This window comes from Octodon degus, unplaced genomic scaffold (assembly GCF_000260255.1).
Source record: "Octodon degus isolate 3935 unplaced genomic scaffold, OctDeg1.0 scaffold00191, whole genome shotgun sequence".
NCBI lineage: Eukaryota > Metazoa > Chordata > Mammalia > Rodentia > Octodontidae > Octodon > Octodon degus.
Genome location: NW_004524767.1, coordinates 1,677,424 through 1,702,327, shown reverse-complemented (window position 1 = coordinate 1,702,327; position 24,904 = coordinate 1,677,424).

Sequence of the window (24,904 nt, the reverse complement as noted above, 5' to 3'; positions counted from 1 at the left end):
TTTTGCTTTCTTGTAGTGTCTTATCCTGGTTCTTGGTGTCAAGGTAATTTTGGTCTAATAAAATGAGTTTAGTTTTCTCTTCCCTAGTTTCCAAAATAATTAGAGATAATTATATTTCATTTTCCATGCATGTTTGGCAGGAGTTATAAGAAATTCCATTCAGAGTGTGGTTATTATTTATTATTAATTCAGTTTATTTGATAGATATATAGCCACTTGAGTTCATTTTTTGACTGTGCAAGTCTTAGAATTATCTTGTACAGCTAGTTAGTCACATTTATTTGCAAAAAGTGATCATATTTCCTAGTTATAGTTTTGATTGCAAAACTTAGGCTCCTGTTTCTTTTTTCCATTTCTGAAACTGGCCATTTGAGTATGCCTTTTTTTTTCTAAGCCTGGTTAGATTATCAAATTTATTAATTATTTCAAAGAACAATTTTATAGATTTTTATAGTCTTATTCATTTTTTCTCTATTATTTCCTTTGTAATGGCATTAATTTTAAACATCTTTCCTTGTCTAATGTAAACTTAAATTTGAAACTTAAATTTCTTTCTAAGAAATTGTTTCATTTCCATGAGAAAAAATTAATATAATATGATTTTTTATTTAAAGAGCTTTGTATATGTATGAAGAAATATTTTCTCCTATTATTTATTTTCAATTCCTTTTTGTGGTCTGCAAATATACTCTGTATTAGGGCTGGCAAGATAACTCAGTGGACTAAAGTGCCTGCTTAGGCAGAACACAGCGGCGGGGCTCCAATCCCCAGCTTGCTGTGCTGGCCCTTCCCCACGGGCATGCTGAGATGGTGATTGAGACCAGGCACGGTGGCGTGCACCTCTAATCCCAGCACTTGGGAGGCTGAAAACAAGAGAATCACTATGAGTCCAATCTACGTAGTGAGACTACTAAATATTTTGCATTTAGTACAGGGTCTACACTACTACCAGTATATATATACTGTATGATGTCAAATACTAAATGAGTTGAGAGTTCTGTTACACCCAGCATATTGGTGATCCGTGTATTCTGGGAAGGAATGTGTAGTCTTTACTGTGAGTAGTCTATTGTGTAATCATCAGTGAGATCGAGAAGCTTGATAACACTGTTTAAATATCATATTTCTTAGCAATTTTCTTTCTTACTCATTACTGATTCCTCATAGCATAATGATGAATTTTCTAAGTGTAATTGCTGATTTGTTTATTTCACTGCTTAGGTTTTGCTCCATGCATTTTGAAACTTCCAAATAATTTATATACACCTTATAATCAATGCTTTCATTGTTACATATGATGAGTAGAGATACTTTAGTACTAAATTCCATTTTACCTATTAGTGGATATTTTAGACTTCTTATGATTAGTGTTTATACAATGTAACTCTTCCTATTTTTGAGTTATCTATGTCTTTATACACAAAATGCATTTTAGAAAATAAAAGATGACAGTTGGGTTTTGCTTTTTCAACCCAGTGTGATAATCTCTAATTTTTAACTAGAATATTTAGATTTTGCAAGGTGCCGTTATCAGTCTGGGGTTCTGCTTATCTAACTGGTCTGCCGTCTTGTTGTGTGGCTTCCATCTTTGTTCCTTTATTATTTTCTTCTATATTTCAGTGATTTTTAAATAAAATATACTTAATTATGTCCATTTTATATTATTCTTCTACTGTTCTATCTTTAGTTGTTGCTATTTGGCTTAACGTTGTTTAACTTGTCACAGCCTATTTTTGAAAAGGACAGCATTTTTTAGTCATGTAAGAACTCCGTAATAGTATAGTCGTATTGCCTTCTGTTAAATACTACTGTCTTTGGGTGTTAAAGTTTCACTTTCATAATTTTCCTACAACTTGTACCTTATCCATCAAGACTCATCCCTCTTTATCAATGTCCTTTCCAAACCACAATCGCCCAACATTCCCTTAGAATAACAATTGCCTCCCTTTCAAGATGAGTGCTTTAATGTTTGCCCTCTGCACCTCTGAAGGAGTTGTCAATATCGAATTAAAAACTTTTTATAACCTTTCCACATAATTACACATGAGGTGGTCATCCTTCCACAAGTATTTTCTTGGGTAATGCCTGCTGTCCTCCACAAACACCTAGCAAGGCATCTGTGTAAGGCCAACACTGAACTTTGAAGCATGTGATATGGAAGTTGACGTGAATGCAACCAGGCTGTGGAGCTGGAATTTACCTCAGTGCTTTCTGTAAAATGAAATTCAATAAACAGAGCAAGCACTTAGCATAGTTGGCTTTAAAGGGTGGCAGACTATTTTCAAAGTACTGCACTATCAATCACTTGACACTCAAAGAATTCATATTGGTAAATCCTGTTTGTAAAACATAGATGAATATTTTAAATAAATGTTCTGCCCGTCCTCCCCCTTTTAAGTCAGTGCTTACTTAACATAGCCCAAAGTGGTAAAGCTGTACTTCTTTTGAAATATACCATAAGTCAGACTTTACATCAAGTCCTAGTGACCATACCTTCAGCTAGCTTGAGTTAGTGAGGATTTAAACCATGTTTTACTGTGTAGGTACTGTACTGTAAATAGATATTGCCTTGGTCCTACAGCTGTCTTTACAACTAGAGAACTGCATGCTGAATGGATGTAGAGAGAGAATTACTTTCATCGTATCATCTTCACACAGCTTGAATTTTTAACATGAATATAAATTGCTTTTTTAATTTAAAAAAACTTGGTTAATAAAATCATTCAGTAATATAATTCCATAATTATATTGTGCATGACCCATTACAGACTATAAACTACCATAAGTATGGTATGTGCACCTAGCATTTATTAGCCTTGTACCTAAAAATTTATTTGTCGTGGATAATTGACCACTGTTTATGACACTGTAATGAATGCAAATCATCCATATTTTAAATATAAATAATTGGTAATGAATAAAAACACTTTCTCTTGATAGTGTTAAGTAGCTTGAAAAATACTGAAGTTCATTGTTTCTCAATAAAAATAAAATTCAACCCATGAGATCCCACTTCAGGCCACCGCACTATTGCTTCAAAGGGTCTTTAAAAGTCAGATAAGAGTGTAGAGAATTTTCCTTTTAATGCCATGCATTTTCTGCAGAATGCTAAACTGACTACTAGCAGTGCAATGAAGTGGAACCTCCTGTTGTTTCAGCACAGATCATCGCTGCACCACAGAAACAAGGACACTGCCTTATAAAATCTGTTAGCATGCTGCAGTTTATGTTTCAAATTAAAATAAATAAGAGATGTAATGAGGTTGTTCTTGTGGAAAAAGCCAAGAAGCACCATCTTCACTTGCTGCCCTTAGCCAAGGTTAGTGTCTCACCCTTTGGCTGTGTCTCTGGTCAGCAATGGCTGAGGCACAAGGCACCTAGAGCACTGGACTTGGGTGGGTGCTCTGGAACTGATGGCAACTCTGGGAACTGGCAACTAAACAGAAAACCTGCTCTCTTCTTACTTATGGGTTTTCATTTAATTTTAGCGGCCACTCCAGAGTATCAATCCTTCCAGAAGAGCTAAGAAGGAAATTCTTCATATCCTGTATAGGCCCTTGCCAGAGCTCGCCAGCAGTTCTGCCTTCAGTAAGGGTGTCTATAACTGGAAGATAATTAGATGTCAGCTGATAACTGATAGGTAGCCCTGAAGAAATTCTTATAACACAAACAAAACTTTTGACTGTTGTAGAAAATATTATTCAAAAATTTATATTAGAAATCAAAGAAACAACTAAAATAACATTGAAAAAAAAGAATAAAAGAAAAGAAAGTGAGCAAGCTGATGTCAAGATTTTTTATATACTTGTAGCTACAGAATTGTCAGGTACCTCCTCCTCACTTAAGTGACTGTCATTGTCACTTATCAGGTTTCAAAGCTTCCCATTAATACTAGAGTAAGAGCAAAATATCTGGACACAGTCCCCAAGACCATAAAGCATAAAGTAGCTTCCACTTCCCACTCTATTCTAATTCCTCACTAACTTCTTCCCTGCTCTGAACACGCCTGCCAACAGGGTTTTGACCCACTCTTGAATCCTTCATGGTTCTCTAGGATTCACCATATGCTCTTAGCTCTTGTCTGTAAAGTTCATCCTCCCTTTTGTTGCTTAGATTCCCTTTCACAGAAATCCCTTTCCTGATGCCTTTATCATAGAACAGTTGGTTTGGAAAATAATAAAAATAGTAGTAACAGCAACCACAATAACATTATTAGGTATTCTTTTGGTGCTAGCCTGTAATCTGAAAATTTTACATATTTATTCATTTACCATTACAGGATCTTTACTATAATGCTGTACTGCTGCTGTTCCACTTAACAGACAAAGAAATGGAAAGCTCAGGAACCCCACATCTGGTTTCGTTGCTGAGAACTGGGGTCAGAGGTCCATCCCCAGGCAGCTTTGTTCTGAGGCCCACAATCCCTCTCATGCGCCCTGTGCTGCTTTTATCCCACAAAGCAGAGACCACAGCAGTTCTGGTTATTTCAATGAGATGGAATTTGAAGGATGTCAGGAAATGAAGAGTGCTCCAGAAAGTGTGACATGTCCTGTACTCCTGTTACACAATGGTAACCCGAATACTATCTGCACTGTTTCTTATCTTCTCTCTGAAGGTGCAGATTTTCATTTGCCCAGTTTCACATGGGTTCCCAGAGCTGGTGTCATTCAGGCTTTCTTAGAGTGAGTCACAGAGGAATTCTCACCAGACCCTACGGCACAGCAGATGGGAAGATGACGATAAATATTATCACCCTCTCGGGGCAGAAATGGTAGGCCTGAGCTGAAATCCATTCGAAAAATGTGGTGCCCTAATTGGGATCCAGAGGAACTATTTCTTTCAGATTGTTACATATTAAAAGAAAATAGCAAACAAGCAAGATTTTGTGCAAATTTTATGTGAATTGGCTTTAAGCAGAGCACAGTGCCAGTGCTGCTTTACTGTTTGACACAGATGTCTGTAGGCTGCTGCAGTGGAAGCTGCAGGATTACACATTTAGTCTCTGAAGGAAGAAAGATACTTCCAAGGCTGTGCTTGTCATTTTTGATCCATTTAGGGTATTTTTCTGAGAAAGCACCATTGAGTCCTGTGTCCCTAGAGGGTCCTCCCACAGCCCTCTCTTATATCTCTCTGTACCCTCTTCTATCCAGTACTCTTCACTTCTATCTTTACTTTCTTTTCTACCATCCCAGTAAAGCACAGGACATTTCCATTCTTTGTATGTTGGCCCAGAAAAGCCATTGATTTCTGGCTACATTGTGTACAGTCTGACTCAGCATTTATGTATTCAATGTGCACTTTCTAATATGTAGGAGCAGAGAGAAGACACAGACCATCTCAAGAACTTTCGACTCATGAGAGAAACAGAAATGTTCACAGGAAAGACTGGGCGTGGCAGCATGCGCCTGTAATCCCAGCTCTTGGGAGGCTGAAAACAGGAGGATTGCTACAAGTCTGATTTGTGAAGTGGGACCCTGGTGACCCTGTACTAAATACAAAAAAAAAAAAAAAAAAATGAAAGAAATGTTTTCAGGCTATCTCAGTCCCATCAGAGTAAGCATGAGCTTCTCTGAGAGCCCAGAGATCCCAGGTGTCTCAGTTACTCTTCTCTTGTTGCTGAGACAAATACCAGACACTCAAAATTAGGGCAGGATAGGATTATTTAGCTCACAGTTTTTGGAAGTTTCAGTCCATACTCAGCTGGCTCCCAGGCAAAGCAGCACAAGGCAGAGAGCAACTGTTCATGGCAGTGGCAAAGGGCAGAGAGCAAAAGGAGTAGCAGCAACTCAGCAGCTGGCTAGCTTCTCTCCCCTCCTCAAGGTAGGTGCAGTATCCACACCCACAACAATTAATCACAAACTTCAGGAGCCTCCTCATGACTGTATGAGGCTTTGGAGGGACATCTATGCCCAAACCATAGCAGCAAAGCAGGGCACTCACAGGCTTTGGGTTGGGGAGAGACAACCTTGGATATAGGTCATTACACAGTGGAAGGAGAACACTTTCCTGAGAATGGGCTGGGAGCTCAACTCAGTGGTTCAAGCCCCTTCAAATGGCAGGCCACAGAGTACAAACAAGAACTCTGGAAGGGAAGCAGAACAGAAACAATGGAGGGTCGGCCTGCTCTGATGAAAATCGGTTTATTCTGAATGCAATGAAGCATAAGTAAAAGACCCAGGAAAAGAGCACCAGGTCCAATGTGCCCTAAGGGAAACCCCTCCATAGCCAAGAGGAGTTTCCAAGGAAGGCTGCTGGATGAGAATTTAGGAGACCCTCCCAGATGCCTCGTCCCATAGTGAGGCGACTTCAGGAAGATGAAAAAACACAGCAGCAAAGGGTTTTAGAAACACTGAAGCATAGAAGTGACAGAAGTTGGGGAGGAATACTCCAAGGTCCCTGCAGACATTCTGTCAGTAGTCACCATGTATCACACATGCAGGAGGAGGGTGGCACTCATGTACACCCATTCTCTTGGCAGCTTTCCAATTCACCTTGGCTGCAAACACATATCTTTTTAGTGCCCCCAATCAGAAAAATATGATTTTTCATTTGGAGACTTCTGTATTAGTCCCTAATCAATGTGTCTACCCAAGGGTTCTTTCAATGTAGTGTCCCTACCTTTCTTCCTCCAAGCTGCTCATCAAGTTCTTCTCATGGTTATGGGCTAATTTAGGCCTCTCAGAAACCTGCTTGGAAGTAGCTTTAATCTGATACTTTCTAATGGTCACATGCAGTGGAACATTAAAGATAAGGCTTTTTCATGGCTACCTCCTGTGCTTTTCCCTGACTTCTAATGTCTCATTCTCACTTTCATGAAGCTGTAATATATCCCAAAACCGCCAGCCTGTATCACCTCAAAACATAGGTCCCACATAAACTAATCATCTAAAATCAAGCTGATTTTACAGAATGTTGTCTTTCTCCATATGGTCAATATTTAACTTTCTTCCTATTTCAACATTGGGCTCTTACTTAATTCTGTATTTTTCTGTTTCACTGTTTTTGAAAATAATATTCAGATGCCTTTAGGGTTAGGAATAAGGCTGAGGTTAGGGGAAATTTGGAGGAGGGATGTAGGGGGAATTTAGCCAGAGCTCAAGCCTTCCCATGTGAGCACTGAAGGAAGCATGAGGGATTCAGTGAAGTGAAGCTCAAAATTGCCCAAGTTTAAGGATTACAAACCGAGATTAGGGAAAGCATGTTTCCACGAGTCCCATGAGCAGCACTGCTGTACCCAGTAACATTCAGTTAGCCGAATGCAAAAAGGAATAGAGTCTTAAATCGTTACTGATGAAATGGTTATAAAAAGAAACTGCAGAGCAGGTTCATATTTCTGTTCTTATCTCCCCATGTTCTGCACCACTTGACTAGAATTCTTCAGGGCAAACCAAGGAAACCAAATCTATTGAGAAAAGGGCTTCCGATTGCCACCCCCATCTCCCCTGATCTCAGTGATAAGCATTTGATTTCTGCACAGAGCTTTTCAAGATAATTGTTTTACAAAATAATGAAATTCACGCCACGTTTTTAGCGCGATAGTTGTGCCAGAACCAATATGCAGTCCTTATATTCCTAGCTACACTCTCGTTTCAATCACACTGGCTGGCATTAGGGCCACTTGATCGGGAGCTTCAATTGCAGCAGAGAGAATGCTTTCCTACAGATAAGGACGGCCCCCAACCTCACATGGCGCATTTCTTTGTAGTTCACCATGAAAGAGGTTTCTGCTTTGGCAAAACTGTGCCATATTTTAAGGCATATGGTAAGGATAGTTATTTGAAAAATCATTTGGCAACCTTGCATGTCTACATTATTAGATCGTGTCTAAATATATTCACTCTCATGTTTTAAAAAACCTGTTTATCTTAAGTAGAGCCAGCAGCATCTGCCAAAATGTAATACTAAAATACTTTGAATACACTTTAGTTGTCTAAGAACACAATAGTACAAAATCATTCTCAGCTTTTAAGAATTCATGCTCATCTTTAGAATTACTTCTAAATGTTTTCTTTTACTCTATGTTTTCCTTTGTTGTGTGGCTGGACAATTTCAAAATGTCTTATTGCATAAAATATATATTGTAAGATAAAAGTGAAATATAGTCCAGATGATATTAAATACGAAATGAGTATCTAGGCATAACTCAAACATCTTGAGGCACAAAGAGGTGACCAAAAAGAAAGGTTAATGGTTCCATCTGGAAAGGTTGTGAGGAGATCATTCTTCTGTGGAGGGAGGGAGACTCGGAGGGTGAAAATCAGATTTTTATATAAAATTTTCAGTTAGGAACTTAGTCATTCCCTCGCAAAGGTATTTTAAGTTCCCGTCCTCTAGTAACATAGCAGAGAACAAAGGAACTGAACACAGAGTCAGGTAGCTATGGTGCTTACTTTAAAAAACAGAGCTGAAGCTTCAAAGAAAATAAACAAAACAAGGTTAAAACTGTGTGCATTTTATGGGAAGCTGGCTTCCTCATTAATACAATTGATGAATGCCTTACTGCTGAGAAACATTAAGTGTATGTAAAAATAAAAGCCAAACAATAACAGTGGCTCTAATCTAAATTGCTTAGCAAATCAGCACTGAACAGTTTTATACAAGAGTCACTGAAAAGAATCAGTGGTACTTGCACAATTTAAGAATAATTTAAAATATCAATAGTCGCAGAAATAAAAATGATCATTTATTGAGATTTGTCAATGCCCCAACACTTTGTATTTGCTGCATTACTTAATTCTCACAATAAATCTACAGGACAAGCATTTATTTTAATGCCTATTTTACAAATGAGCAATTGTTGCTGAGAGCAGTCAAGGAATTGCCCAAGGATGAGTGGTAAGTGCACACTGCTGATTTGGTGCAAATGGCTCCTCTCCTGGTTTCTTACCACCACTCTAAGGCTAATGGCTTTTACCAGCCACTGTATAAGAATGAATTAAAAATAAATGAAATAAATAGTGGATGAAATGAGGTAAATACATAAAAGGATGAAAAAGAAAAAAAAATACAAGGAAAGAAAGGAAGGAAGGAAATGTTCCAATGTGTACTGGAATCACCACAGGTGACATTTTGTAACTTTTGTATAATCTTGTGTTCAACTTTCTAAAACTACACTTCCAATTGCAGAGTGCAGATTGCTCACTCTCAGAAACTTTTTAAAAATTTTCTTGGAGTTTCTAACTAAAAACTTCATTTTGTCCTCAGTACATCTGCAACAAAACTAAATGAACAGGCTAACCGCATAATACAGTTTGGTCAGGGAGGAGCTCCCACCACGGTAGTATGGATTGTAACTGCCATCATTTTTATGGATGGAAAAGTTTTATGATCTTTCTAAAGTAAATTTTACCATTAACTTTACATCTACTCTCAAGATTCATGTGCTTTCCTTGTATAATATGATCATTTTTCCCAGCCATAGTTTTCTATAAAAATCTTATTTTTACACAAATGGAAACCCTGACACTAGTTTCCACATATGTGTAAACTGTCACACACAGAGAGGCAGAGTATTTTACATTTCAAGGCTCTTGAGGCTGAGCAGCTACTTGGATAGCCTCACAGTTACTCTCCTGCAGAGTCAGCAGTTGCCCAGTCCACGAGGCTGTAAGGGCGCTAATGACATTACACTCGCTGCGCTGCCATAATACGTTTCCAGAGGAAGATAACTTAATTGGCAGCCTATTATCAGAATGGGTATGTGGGTGCGCTGACGCTTGGAATCTGCTCATCGAAGCCAAGGTAATTGAGGCATCAGATGACGGGAGGAGCAGTGATTAGGATCATCTGTGTGCAGTGTGCGTGGAGGAAGCGCTCAGGCAGGAAAGATGCTTCTTACCAGACATTTAACTGTTGAGACCCTGAACAACCTTGCTACTCTCTCACCCTACTCATTTTTTAAGTGATCTTTTTTTTTTTTTTTTTTTTGTATTTTAGGGAAGGGTCTACAGGGCGTTCAGGGTCTCACTACTAGATGGGACTTGTAGTGATTTTCCTGTCTTAAACCATCTTTAACACAAGTTGGAAACAGGTTTGAAAAAATATTCCTCAGACCTATCTTGTAACATTGCCCATAGTGCAGAGAAAAGATAAGTGTATTTCTACGGTTAGCTAATGAATATTCTCACAAGAATATACTTGTACTTGACAGGCTGCACTACAGCTCAGAGAGTTGTAAGTGATTTTAATATGCTTTACCAAATGATAATTTGGGGTGGTATTTTTAAAATCTTTTTGAGGCTGGGTTATACTATGCAGTTCACACTAGCTTTGAACTCACTTTGTAGCCCAGGCAGGCCTCAAATTCACAGTGATCCTCCTACCTCAACCTCCAGAAGACTGGGATTATAGGTATGTACCATCCCTGGATTAAGATGATAATGTTCAAAAGAACACAAAAATGCTTTTGGATTTTCTTTAACGTTTGAAGAAAATATATAAACATAAAAAGCAATGTAATTCTATAGAAAATGAATGGAAAATTGAATATACATTAAAGTACCTTATTTATTAATGAAAATAATCACAAGTATAAATGTTAACCCACCAATTTATCCTAGATTAGTTTGGATAAATTCTAAATTTTGTTGGATTCCTAATGGTGCTGGTAAAATTATAAAATCTAAGGAAAGCACAAGTTCTTAGAATCCACTGCACAAATTATTAGTAACAATTATTACTAAAAAAAAAAATCAAAGTCTGTATAGTGCATTTTATTCTCTAATAGATGCCCATGGATTATGTTTTATTGAATGAATTTCTGTTTAGGGATCATAGTTTGGTAAACTCTGTGGTTATAGTAATTTCCTTTGCAACTATTTTCCAGTGGCAATTTAATAACATTAGTAGCAAACAGCAATGAATTTTTTGTGACAAGTCACTACTGTAACTGTAGCACATGATGCTCCACATGTTACTTGGCACGCATTATGAACTGAGATCTGTGTGATCGCGGCTCATGGCCTCTCAGGGCATCCATGAAACTGTTCACAGCATGTGGGGAGACAGTGAATACAGGATTTTACACTATGAATGGAATGGTAACGGTGCCTGTGAAATAGCTATTGTCACTGTGTTGAGGAATCAGAGCCTTGTGAGGATCAGAGTCCCTTCTTTTTCCAGGTTATTGACAACAAAGTTGCAGGAGTTTACCAAGGTCACTTTTACTAATTTAATGAGTGTGTCTTTTCCTTGCATGTTATAGAAATTTTAACAGTTCACCTATTTAGTTTTTGAAGCTATTTTATTAACAAATTTTTGTCCACAGAGCCCTATGGTAGTGTAACTAGGGCTTTGTTCTTGAAGAGTCCCAAAGAGTTTGGTATGAATAATACTCAGAGGAATGTAATGCTTTAGAGCTGGTATGCATTGCCCCTCTGTGTACCACACGCTGACTATCATGTGTGCTACATGAGATTACAGCACACATTCCTTACAAAGGAAGATCACAAAGGTGTAAAGTGTCTTGAAGACCACAGGAGATTCTGGGTACAGATTCACTTGCCTAGTCTCTTGCTGTGTCTCAGGCAAATAACAAAACATGTTTTTATACAAAATACTTATTTGCACAAGTACGCATAAGTGTATACACTCATATATGCTTCACATATATAAAAATGATACTTATTTACTTATAATTTCCAGCCCATTGTGATTAAACAGCTATCTTCATAAAATAAATCATGACTCTAGGTCATAGCCCTGGCCTTGGCATTTTTATATCATTTTTCACTTTTAAAAATCTATTTTTTGAGTAATCTTTAATCCTTTGACAAAATTGGCTTGATTAAAAATTAACATTATGAACTAATGAAAGAATTAAACTTGGAGATAATCTCTCTTTCACTTTAAGCCTCTAGTTTTTGTATGTCAAGGATTATCATAACCACTTTATGTTTGACAAAAAAAATTGCATGCTGCTGGAATCTAATTAGGTAGAGGCATTAGGGGTGAACTCTGAAGAGATGTTTGGAAAGTAGAGCAAGAGGTCATGTCTGCTGCACACATCTCAGTGCAATAAAACACTTAATGTGTCCTAATAACTTGCATCAGAATAACTTGCCTAATAAGTTAATTAATACTGTCAATTATGAAAGAACACAAAATTGTTGCTGAAAATGACTTTTTCAGCTACTATTTTCTCTAGCACAAGAGAAAGAGAGAGGAATATTGAGAGCCATAAGTAGCCACTGATTTCATAGACCTTTGTTGATTAACCATTACCTCACTGAAGAAAGGAATCATTAACAGCCCACAAATCTTTTATTAAACTTTAATAAATAGGTGCAATTTCTGGTGTTCATCAGTCTCACAACTAGCCTGAAGTCCTAAATAAATTTTTCAATGTTCACATTTATTTACAATCATCTTTTCTGAAATCTGAACTCATTTTGCTGACTCCCATTTCTCTTTGTGCTATTATCAGCTTTCCAGCCACTCAGGAAGATAAAGAAAGTCAAGTATCCATCTCCTTTTGATAATGATATCCTGTCACTGTTTCTCCTGGGCTATTTCTCAGATCCAGCATCATGCTTTGAATTCTTACTGCAAACAACAACAGCATGGTTCAAACCAGGAATTCCTGGAACTGAGACTAGATGTACAATAGCCAGCAAAATGAATCATGCATGGAGATGTGTTACAGTTGAGCTGCTTCAAACATTAGTCTTTCTCTTAGTATCTACTTATATAATAAGTATACTTTTGAGGGATTCTGAGAGTTGTACCAAATTTAACTGGATTTCATCTTGTAAAGAAGTCAGCCAACATGGCTGACACTGACAAAGGATGTACAATCTGAGGTACAGGATCTCAGAATAAATCCTGAGGGGATTTCACTGATCTTATCAGACCCAAAAGCTACAACTCTTGTTGCATAGGTCTTGCTTTATCTTGGTCTTAACCATCCAGCAGAAAATAAAAAAGAAATATAAGAAGTAAAGCCATGGTGTTATGTTGAGCTGTGGGGGACTCAGGTCAACGATTTCTGATATTGCCAGTCAAGTGGAAGACCCAATACTATTATGGACTACTGGACTCTTTTAAAATATTTTGCTGAGTTAACACACCTATAATATTCAAATAATGGAACTTAACAACAAAAAGGGGATACAGATAAATGTCCATTTTGTATCTGTGTATTCAAAGTGGTTAGGATGGATATATAGTTACATTCTCTTAATGAATAGAGTGATTTGTTCTAATGGTGTTTGTAAATAGGATATCATGTCCGTATTTTGTACAGCAATCAACCACTAGGAAGAATGTGTGCAATGTGTTAATTATTGAAACTGTCCTACCAATTTAGTTTGAAACTCTCTCATTGTTATTTGTTTCTCAATAAAATTATGGGAAAAAAAGAAGTCAGACAAAACTTCCCCAAAGACTTGAATCTGGGATGCTTGAATATCAAGGAAACAGGCATAGCTCAGTCCCACAAGTGACACCTGGCCACTAATAAGTGTTATGGGCACTATCCATGTCCATAACACACTAAAACTTTGTGCGATATCCTATTCCCAAACTGTTAGAAGTGCTGGTCATTAATTTGTCATTCCAGTATTTATCTTACATTTTATTCTTAGTAATTCCTTACTATCATGAAAACTTTATCTTAGTTCAATTGTTTTGAAGCATTTAATTTTTAATTAATTAGTATTTAATTTTCTGAATATTGCTTAATCTTAATTTTTCTTTTAAGATTTATACTGTATATTTGACTTACAATCTATTTAAGACATGGCATGATATTTTCTCCTACTATTAGAAACTTTAAAAAGTATAATTCCATTTTCCATTGACTTTATATTACTTCTTCCCTATCTTTCACACACACACACATGAAAAAAAATATGTGTATAATCAGACATAAGATTGATATTGTTTCATAGAAATCTTTAATGACCTTTTAATTGGGTTCATTGAATATGTTACATAGTCCTGCATAACTATCATTTTGAGAGTTCTTTATTCTTCATCCAGGAGCATATAGCAACTTCTCTTGCCTTCTGAATTATGCTTTTTGTTATTTCCTATATGCTATGTCTGGAAGTATTAGAATATTTTGAGTTTGTATAACTAGAAAATATTTTACTTTTAGTTTTCAAATGTATGTTTGCTAAGTATAAAATTAAAAGAGGACAGATTTGTTTGTTTGTTTTTTTCCTTTCTTTCAGTCTTTTAATTAGTCTAGTTTCTTGCACACTTGGTCTTTTTTTCTTTCTAATGTGGAACAAGATGCTATTTAATTTTGTTCTTCCATAGCTAATTTTTATGATTTTTTTCTTTACAATAAGTTTTGAACAATTACATTTTTGTGTATGAAATTTTGTGTATGAAATCATTCTGGGTATGATTTTATTCAAATTTCTTGTGCAAAGTTCCATTTTTCTTGGAAATGGGGTTTTAAGTTCAACTAAATTCAGAAATTTTAAATATTTAAATATTTATTGCCTACCTCTTTCTGCTTTGAAAATTCTAATTATATGAATATAAGTTTCTTGATTTTGACACAAAGTGAACTATTATATTACTGATCTGTAAATTCTTCTTCATTTTTATTTTGGACTATTTTTATTGTTATATCCATTTAAGTTTGTAAATTTATTTACAATGTACAATCTATTATTAATCTCATGCAATGTATTCATTTTAGAAATATTACTCTGAAAATCACTCTGTCTATATCTTATATCTTTCACATTTCAGTATTTGTCTACAAATTTTAATATGATATGTAATTACTGATTTTCGATAAAGTTGATAAAAAAAATAAAATGCACCTACTGTGAGTTGTACTGCTATAAACATATAACCATTAACTGATGAATGGATGAAGAAAATCTGGTATATGGACATAATAGAGTACTACTCAGACATAAAGAAGGATAAATTTGAATCTTTTGTAGGAAAATGGAAGCACCTTGAGACCATAATTCTAAATGAAATAAATCAAACAAAGAAGGTTAAATATCACATAATTCCTCTTATCTAAGAAGTCAAAGTTTAAACAATTCAAAGAGCAAAAGAAAAAACAGATGATAGGAAACAGCAAGATAGTCTATGCAGAAGTTGGAAGAGTACTTGGTATGGAAGAGATTAGAGAAAGAAGAGAAAGGGAAATGAAAAGAATTAGGATGTGATCTGTACATGTACTATCTCACCGTGATTAATGTATTTATGATGTATTTAAAGAAATGCTAATAAAAATTATGACAAAAACAGCTGAATCTGAAGTTGAACTATAAAATGTGAGTGGGAATAAATAGCAACAAATGGAAGGAAGGGAAATCTGGGAATTTTTTTTCCATTTTTATTTTATTTTGCATAGTAAAAACAAAAGCACAGACAGCAGAAACAAAGAAAGAAACACAGTAACATACAATATATATGATACAGACTTTCAAAACAAAAAGATCTAATTAACAATGGTTGTTATATTATCTATCTTTTATCATCAAATCTGTTGCTCATGTTAACAGGTATGGTTATGCAAGATTGAAAACATAATTGAATATTACTGATTGCTTTCAAGAGCCTTTTTTATCTTTGTTTTTTAAATTTATTTTTATGAGAGTATAATAAAAATTGATAAGACATTAGAAAAATACATTTAGAAGATCAATATGAGATGTATTCAACCATGGTTTTTATATTATATACTGTTGTCCTTGAAGTAGTTGCTTAGATCACATATATCAGCATACAGAGTTAGTCAAGTTGAAAATTCTATACATTAACTACTATTTTCAGAAAACTGATCAAAATTATTAGTGCATTCATCTCTCAGCCATCCTGCATATATACTTACATTTTTTTACCCCTTCCTTTGTTCCTGTTTTCTCATTTCTCTTATCTATGTTGTTTAATCCTTAAATTCAGTTTCTTTCTGTCTTACTATCTCTATTATATCTTTCAGGTTTTATTTCTTCTTTCAGGTTCTTACACTAGGGAGACAATATGATATTTACACATATGGCCCAAAAGACAGGAGAAATTATAATGATTAGAGCAGAAATTAATGCAACTGTTACAAAGAAAATGCAAAGAGTTAATGAATCATAAAGTTGTTTCTTTGAAAGATTAAATCAAATTGATAAACCCACACCCTCAAAAGAGGAAAGTAAAAACTCAAATTCAAGCAATAGGAATGAAAAGGGAAAAATTCCTATAGATCCTGTGGAAATTCAGAAGATCATCAATAGTCATTTTGAAAATCTTTACTCTCACAGAATCAGAGACACAGAAGAAATGCACAAATTCCTAGAAAGGTATAAATTGTCAAAACTGAATCAAGAAGATATAGAAACTCTGAATAATCCAGTATCAGCCAAGGAAAATGAAAATGTAATCCAAAACCTAATGGATTCACAGCTGAATTTTATAAGAAATTTACAGAAGATACAATCCCCATATTCCTCAAACTCTTTAATGAAATTGAAAAGAAAGCAATCCTCCCATAATCATTGCTGGAGGCAAGAATTATACTGATACCAAAACCAGGGAAATATTCAACTAAAAAAGAGAACTACAGGCCAATCTCTCTCATGAACATAGTTGCAAAAATCCTTAACAAAATACTAGCAGAATACAGCAAATCATCAGGAAGATAATACACCATGACAAGGTAGGATTCATCCCAGGGATACACAAATATATAAATGTAATTAATACACAATATCAATATAGCCAAAACCAAGAACTACATGATCATCTCAGTTGATGCCGAAAAAGCTTTTGACAAAGTCCAATGCTCATTCATTATCAAAGTCCTACAGAAAATTGGAATAGATGGCCTCTACCTCAATCTGATAAAAGCCATCTATGACAAACCAACAGCCAACATAATTCTAAATGGGAAAACTATTTTGAGGAATGTGATGCACAGATACTGTGGCTGTGCCAGTGGTTCAGGTATGGAAAGAAGCTCATACTGCTCCAGCAGTGAGCACAGGGACGGGGGATGGAGTGCACCTGGCATGGAGAGAGGTGGGGACAACCCGGCCTGAGGGTCATGACCAAGAATTCTATCTTTACCCAATTTAATGCATGTTCCATGATGTTTGACATGTGGGGATTTGAAATAAGAAGTTGTCTTCACCTTGCACTTAGATCCCTTTCACTTTGTTTTCTTTTATTTAGTGAATAATACCTTTTAACAGGACCTAAAACAGAAGTGTTCAGACTTCCACCTACCACAGCCATCTTGTCACCATGAGTAATTATACCTCCTACCTAGCACACAAATATATGTGGCTTTTCACTCTCCTTAATTATGAGTTCATCATTTCTTCTTGATTTGTGTCATTCGGATTCTCCCTGTTCACTTCAGATTCTTTCAAGGCCATCCTCTACACTGAACCAGAGTGACATGTTAAACCTGATATAATTCCATTATTTCCCTGCTCAAGTCTTTCAGAGTAAAGCCTACATTTTTACTTTAGCTTTGTTAATTGCACAAGGTCTTCTAAATGTTTATCTGTCTTACAATGTGTTTAAATGCTTTCTTGATTTCAATACTGAGTTCCTTACAACATGAATGCATCCTACACTTTCAAGCCTGCATGTTTCTTAAACATAACGTTCTCTTACCTTATCCACTCTTGTCAAAATAACATCATTGTTTTAAGATTCAATCAAATAATTACTTCCATAAGGAAATTCTGATTCTCTCATCCCTCCACTGGCTCTGCCAACTTTGTAGCGCATTTATAAAATGTTCGGCAGTGACTGGTTTTAATCTGCATGAATGCAAGAGCAATCCCATCTATACTGCCTCTCTAGTACCTACAACAATGCTTGATAATGAGGACACTTAACTCTTTTCAAACTAGATTTTATACAACAATCCATTTAATTTTATAATAATTATGTTTCATCAATAATCTTAAAGATATTAAAGTTATGATTATAATTCAGAGAAGGTAAATATCTTGCTCATGAGATAGTTCTTTAATTAATGAATTTCTTGCTCCCTGTATAATGTAAGTCAATGTTTACAGAAAAATAAATGATGGTTCTTTTATTTTTCACTCAATTCCAGTCTCACCAGCCTTGTTAGATTGTTCAAATATGCCCATACTGCCTTGCCCCAGGACCTTTCTGCTAATCCTCCTGCCTAAAATACTGTTCCTTTAAAATAGCTCTGCAATTTACTCCTCCATTTTCTTCACATCTGTTATGGTTTGTTTCTAGTTATCCCCCACAAAGCCTGATATAAGTCATGGGGCAGATGCCGCTCGAGGAGCAGCCAGTGGCTTGAGGGATGAGGCCAAAGGACCAGGGCGGAGCTCAAGGGGTAGGACCCGAGAGACACAAACCCTTAAATTGAAAGCATGCCTGCCCCCCAAGCCAGCGGACTCCCTCAGAGATGTGGAGAGCATCATCCTGGACACAGCAGTGCCCCAGCCTCTCCTCCAGACCCTGTAGAGTGGGGGAAGGACCTTGAAACCTCCAGTAACTGAGCTAAATAAACCTTCCCTCCTTTTGAGTGTCTGGCATTTGTCATAGCAATGAAAAAAGAGTAACTAATATAGCATCTTTACTCAAATATTTCGCTGAGGTCTTCCCTGAGCAGCTAATAACACAAACTACAAAATCCAACCATCAAAGTGGTTATCATTTTTAAAAATAACAAGGATTGGCAAGAATATATGTAAACAGAACCCGAAATTCAATGAAAATGTAAAATAGTACAACCACCATGGAAGCTAGTGTAAGGAAGTTCCTCAAGAAATTAAAAATAGCATAAAATATGATCCAGGAATTCTACTTCTGAGCATGCAACCACCCAAATTTGCAATCAAGATAGTAAAGTCATTTTTGCATACATGATTACAAAAGTATTACTTATCCTAGCTAATATGCAGAAACAATTCATCTAGTGATAGGTAAAGAACTAAGCAAAATGTGGTGTACATATACAATGAAATATTATTTTGCCTTAGAAAAGGAAATAAATTATTCAGGGTTGGCAGAACATACCTTTAATTCCAGCACTTGGGAACTGAGGCATAATTGCCATACATTTGAGAGCAGCCTAAATTGCAAAATGAAAACCTGTCTCAAAAAAGAAGAAGAAAAAGAGGGAAAGAAATTCTGACATATGCCATAATGTAGATGTACCTTGAAGATATTATGCTAAGTTAAGTAGGGTAGTCACCAAAAAAGCCATTCTGTATGAATCCATGTACATAAGGGTGATCACGAATTGTGTTATGTCAACTCCACTTGAGTAAGAATTGCCAAGAAGATTAGTAAATTCTGATCATGTCTGCAGATGATTGACATGTAGGCCACAAACTGAGGAGTGAGAACCTACCATACATGCAGGTGCCACAAATCAATAGGCTCATAGCATGGAATGAATTGAAGTGAAACAAGAAGGTCTTTCCTTTCTTCAGAAGAGCTCCAGCCTTCACCATTTCCTTCAACTACTGCTCCTTCAGCTTCTGCCACAGTCTCTTCAACTTCTCAGTGCAGTCCCTTTGGCCTTCCGGTGCATTTTCTTCAGTTTTCTTACAGAGACTCACACCAGTGCCCCTGCAGTGAGCTTTCAGGCTTTTCACCCTTCGCTACTGCTGGATCTTTCCACTCCATGGTGTGCACATCACCATTCTGGATTCTTCCATCTCTGATCCTGCAGGGACTCTTTCATTCTGATCATGCCAAACTTATATAATAAATCAATTGTAATCATACAAATATGTATATTGTTCCTTCCTCTAGAGAACTATAACTAATAAAATAAGTACTTATAGTAGTCAAAATCAGAAAAGCAGAAAGACATAGAATAATGGCCATCAGTAACTTGGAAAAGGGGAGAATAAGAATCGTTCCGAGTTTTAGATTTATGGAATGAAAAGAATTTTAGAGATGGAAGATGATGACAGCTCAATGGCATTTTAAATGTATTTAATATCACGATGCACTTAATAGTGGTTAAAATGCTAAAATTTGTATGTATTGTACCATAACAATAAAAAACTGAGAGCAGACTGGCACCTAATCTCCAAGTTTCAATGTTCTATGTGGTAATAACTCTCAGGCATGAACTTCTTTGCAAAATTGTAGGTAAGAACTACTCAAGGTATGTCAAAAAATAATGTAGGGTGCTTTCTGTTGTATTTTCATGAGATTGGAATTTTTCATACAAATTAATATTATTCATTAGTTTTAACGATATATTAATCATTATCTAATATCCCCATAACATTTAATTGTGCAGTGTAATTTCTATGAAAATGCAGTTCTTCCTTGTAGTTTTAAGAAAATATTACATCCAACCATCTCCAAGTCAATAAAACTGTTGAGAAATTTGACTTCTGGGAAGGATCAACATATATTGAAAGGTATTTGCCAAGTTAATGAAAGATTAAGGCAGACTGATTTTTATGCCATCTAGATCTAAGCATTGTACAAATAAAATACAAGCTAAAACTTAAAAAATAATTTTCTTTTTTGCTTCCAGATGATAAAATCAAAGAGCTCAAACATCACATCAAACAAAGTGCTCTCAAACAAATTTCACATGCCTGGTGTGCCTGATTAGCTTCGATAGTGTGTGAAAAAGGGAATTGAGGAGTTCCAACATGGTGTCAGATTGTGCTCTTCTGCCTTCCTACTCTATTTGCATTTCCAAATCATATTTAAGAGCTTTACATTCTTCCTCTGAAAGTGTTTTACAACCTATCTAAGATCATTTCCACTACACTGTGGAAGCTCAAACCACTTCTCCCAGAGAGCACCTGGGAAGCCTCCCTACCACACTTCACACATTTCTGCACTTAGAACTAAGTGGTTGAATGCATATACAAATAAATGATTGCAGTACATTTTTCACATAGTCACAGAATTTTGTATGAAATTTTTGTGAAAGTATAGTGCCATACTGATCAAACTCACAAGTGTTTTAGAAAAAAATAGTAATTATAAGTTGAAATTACTTTTTGTTTAAAGAATACAAAATAGTAAAAAACAAAAAAGGGGGGATCAAAAATGATACCAGATTTCACTAAACAAAGTAATAAGAATTCAACCATGATAGCCTTATTGCATGATATTTTTATTTATTTTGATTGATACAGGGTCTTGATACACAGCACAGACTTGTAGTAATCCTCCTGTGTCATCCTTCCCAGCACTGGGATTCATACGTGTGCACCACCATGCCTAATTTCAGGCCAGCATGGCAAGCCCAGGGTTCAAGACCTGGCACAGCATGCAGTACTGTGGATCAAACTTGGGTTCTTCATCTCTGATAAAACTAAACAAAAAAGGAGATACAAATGAAGGATCATTTTTATATCTGTATATACAAAATAGTCAGGATACATATACAGCTACTTTCTCTTAATTCAGTGAAAAGAAAGATGTGTACTAATAGTGTTTGGACAGCTGCATCTTATACTATGAATAATCACTACAAAGACAACAATGTGCAATGTATTCATTACTAAAACTGTCTACTAATCAGTGTTGAAGCTGTCTCATTACTACTTTTTCTCAATAAAATTAATAAAAATAAATAAATAAAAATAATAATAATTATGGGAGTATCAGTAATAATAAAACATCACAAACCTATGATTAATTTGTTCTGGTTGACTACAAGCAGGCGAAGCAGAAATAAATTGCTGAAATAAGAGCAAAATGGTGGTGACAGAGGGATGACAAACAAACATCCACAAATAAAAAAATCAATTTGAAAAAAAAAAACAACTCAGGTTCTTGCTCTTACCAGTCAGGGACTTAGACCAACAAGCTTTCTCCACAGCCCTCCAAGATTTAACCATGAGAAATTGTGCTGCTATAAACATGGGTACACATCTAAATCCATGATACAATGATTTCCATTCTTTTATAAAAATACCTAGAAGAGGAATAGCAGGCTTGAATGGGCCCTTTAATCCTAGCTTTTTGAGGACTCTCCGTATTGATTCCCATAATGTTTGTACCAGCCTGCACTCTTACCAGCAGTTGAGAAGAGTCCCTTTTTCCCCACAGCCTTTCCAGCATGTGTTATTTATTGACTTTTTTTGTTGTTGTTGTTTTTATTATATAAACTCAAGGTAAAAAACTCAGAGAGGGGGAAAAAAAACTCGGGGAGGGTATTTTCATTGTGGCGATATACAGATAAAATAAAGTACATAGAATATGGGCCATACTGTTACCAAAAAGCTGACAAACACTAAAAATATTGCCTCTTTCCCAATCTCTGATATTTATGAATATAGCAGATTTCCTCTCTTTAAACAAAAATTCTTTATTTTTTGTTTTTGTGGTACCAGGGATTGAACTCAGGACCTTCTGCTTGCCAGGCAAGCACTTATTCTACTGAGCTATCTCCCCGGCCCTAAACAAAAATTCTTGATCCTCACTAGACAGACTTTTTTAACCTTTTATTTTAAAATAATAATTATGGATTCACAGGACTTCCTCATGATAGTCATTCTTTCTGATGTAAGGTGGTATGTCAGTGTTGTTTTATTTTGCATCTCTTGAAAAACCAATGATATTGAACATTTTTCATGTATTTTTCCCATTTGTATCTCTTCATTTGTGAAAAGTATATTTATCTCAGATGCCCATTTTTGAATTGGATCTTTGAATTTTGGAGGTCTGATTATTTTTTACTCTTGACTTGTTCTAAATAGAAGTCCTTTGTCTGAAGGACAGTCTGCTATGATTTGTTCCCACTTCATGGGTTTTCTATTTACTCTGTTGGTGACTTCTTTTCACATGCAGAAGCTTTTCAAAAAGAAGAGATCCTAGTTGTTAATTATTTGTAGTATTTCCCTTACAGTTGATTTTTGTTCATAAACTCTTTACCCACCCCTATGTTCTTAATATTTCTACCTACTTTCTCCTCCAGAACATTTATTGTTTCAATTTTAAAATTTAAATTTTGATCCATTTTGACTTGTTTTGAGCATGGTGATAGACATGGATCTAATTTTAAAGTCTTCTACTTGTGGAAAGCCAGTTTTTCCAGAACTATTTATTATAAAGAGGATGTCTTTTTCCAGTAGACATGTTTGATCCTTTGTCAAATATAAATTGGCTGACTTTATCAGAGTAGCTTTGTAGTACAATTTCAAGTCAGAGATTTTGATGACTCCTGCTTTTCCTTTGTTGCCCAGAATTGCTTTCACTTTTCTAGGTCTCCTCTGATTCTAGAAGAATTTTAGGGATTTTTTTTAGATCTGTGAAGTGTACTAATGGTAGTTTAATTGGGATTGTGTTGAATCTGTATAATAATTGTGGGAATATGGTCATTTTTCACAATGTTGGTTCTTCCTATCCAGAAGCAAGATTTGAAATCCTCTTTGATATCTTTATACAGAGTACTATATTTTTCTTGTTTATTTTAAAGAGGAAAAAAAGAAAAATTAAATAACAAGAACAAAGACAAAAACAAAGCAACATAGAATAATCAAATTTGTACAGAATTTCAAAACAAGAATAGAAAATTAACAATCGTTTTTATCTGCTGTTATCATCAAATTTGCTGCTTTGATTACCAGATATTGACATGCAATATTTGTCAAGCAATTAAATATTAACTCTTCTTTTCACTAAGCCTTAATTTTTTCCTTGTCCTTTTTTACTTTTTAAAGTTTATTTTAAAGAGAGTATAAAATAATAGATGAGCCATTAGAGATGATACTCATTTAAAAGAAGAAGATGAAAGATATTCAACCATGGTTGTTATATTGCATGATACTGTCCTCAATGAACTTTCTCATATTATAGATATTAGCATGTAGAGTTAGTGACAGTAAAAATTTTAGACATTAACTACTACCTTTGAAAAACCAACAGAAAGGACTGTGCAGAGAGGCTCAGTGTGTTACTTAGCAGGTGGAACTCAGAGCTGAGTTGCTGCAGTGCAACCTGAAAGGAGAAATTTGGTGGCATTGTCTTGGGAGGAGGGACTGAGGCTTGCAGCTGGTTCAGTGAACTGAGGCATACTGCTAGGGCCAGTGGGGCCAGACTGAGGCCCAGACCTACTGGAAGGTCCTTGTGGCACGGAGGCAGCAGGAGGCAACTTAGATGATCTAGTCCACCTGAAGACTCCAGGAAACAGGACAGAGCCAAGAAGAAACCAATAACACACTCTTAATGAGAAAACAAAATCTTGGGCCACAACAAAACAAGAATATCTGGCACAGAAGAGATACCAAAAGACATACTCTTTACAGAGAAGTTCTGATTCCAGTGATACAGCTACCTACAATCAAACTTTAACCAAAAAAAAGCACAGAAATAAAAATAAAGAAATCTCTCTGAAATATAAAATGACAAAACCAAGGAGCAAAATGTAATCTCAGGCCCTGAGCCCAGCCAGAAGTTACACGCTTGAAATCTCTGAAATAAAGAAACAACTGCAGGAGACCACCTGGGGCCATAGATCCTGAACAGACCCAGAGTGCAGGCCTGGCGAGTGAGTGAGACCACCCTGGCCCCGGGATCCTGAATAGACCCAGAGCCCAGGCCCGGTGAGTAAATGACACAACCTGGGTCCCTCAAATCCTGAATAGACCAGGAGTGCAGGCCCAACGAGTGAGTGACACCAATCGGGGCCCATGGATCCTCATTCGATCCAGAGTGCAGGCCTAGCATGGAACCTTTCAGCAGAACTCCCTGAAAAGAGGCTTAAGGCAAGACCCACAAAGCTGATTCAGGAGCAGAACATCTTGCCAGAGAGACACAAAGGGTTCAACTCTAAGGGGTGCTGGAAAAAGACATGAAGCACAGCAGCCAGATCCAAACAACACCCACCTGAAGGAATCTGAACTTTGTAGATCCATACCTGGTGCTAAGGTAATAACTCTATCTAAGCTCTACACCAAAGGTCAGAAGACAGTGGTATACAAAATGACAAAGAGAAGGAACAAAATGCAGT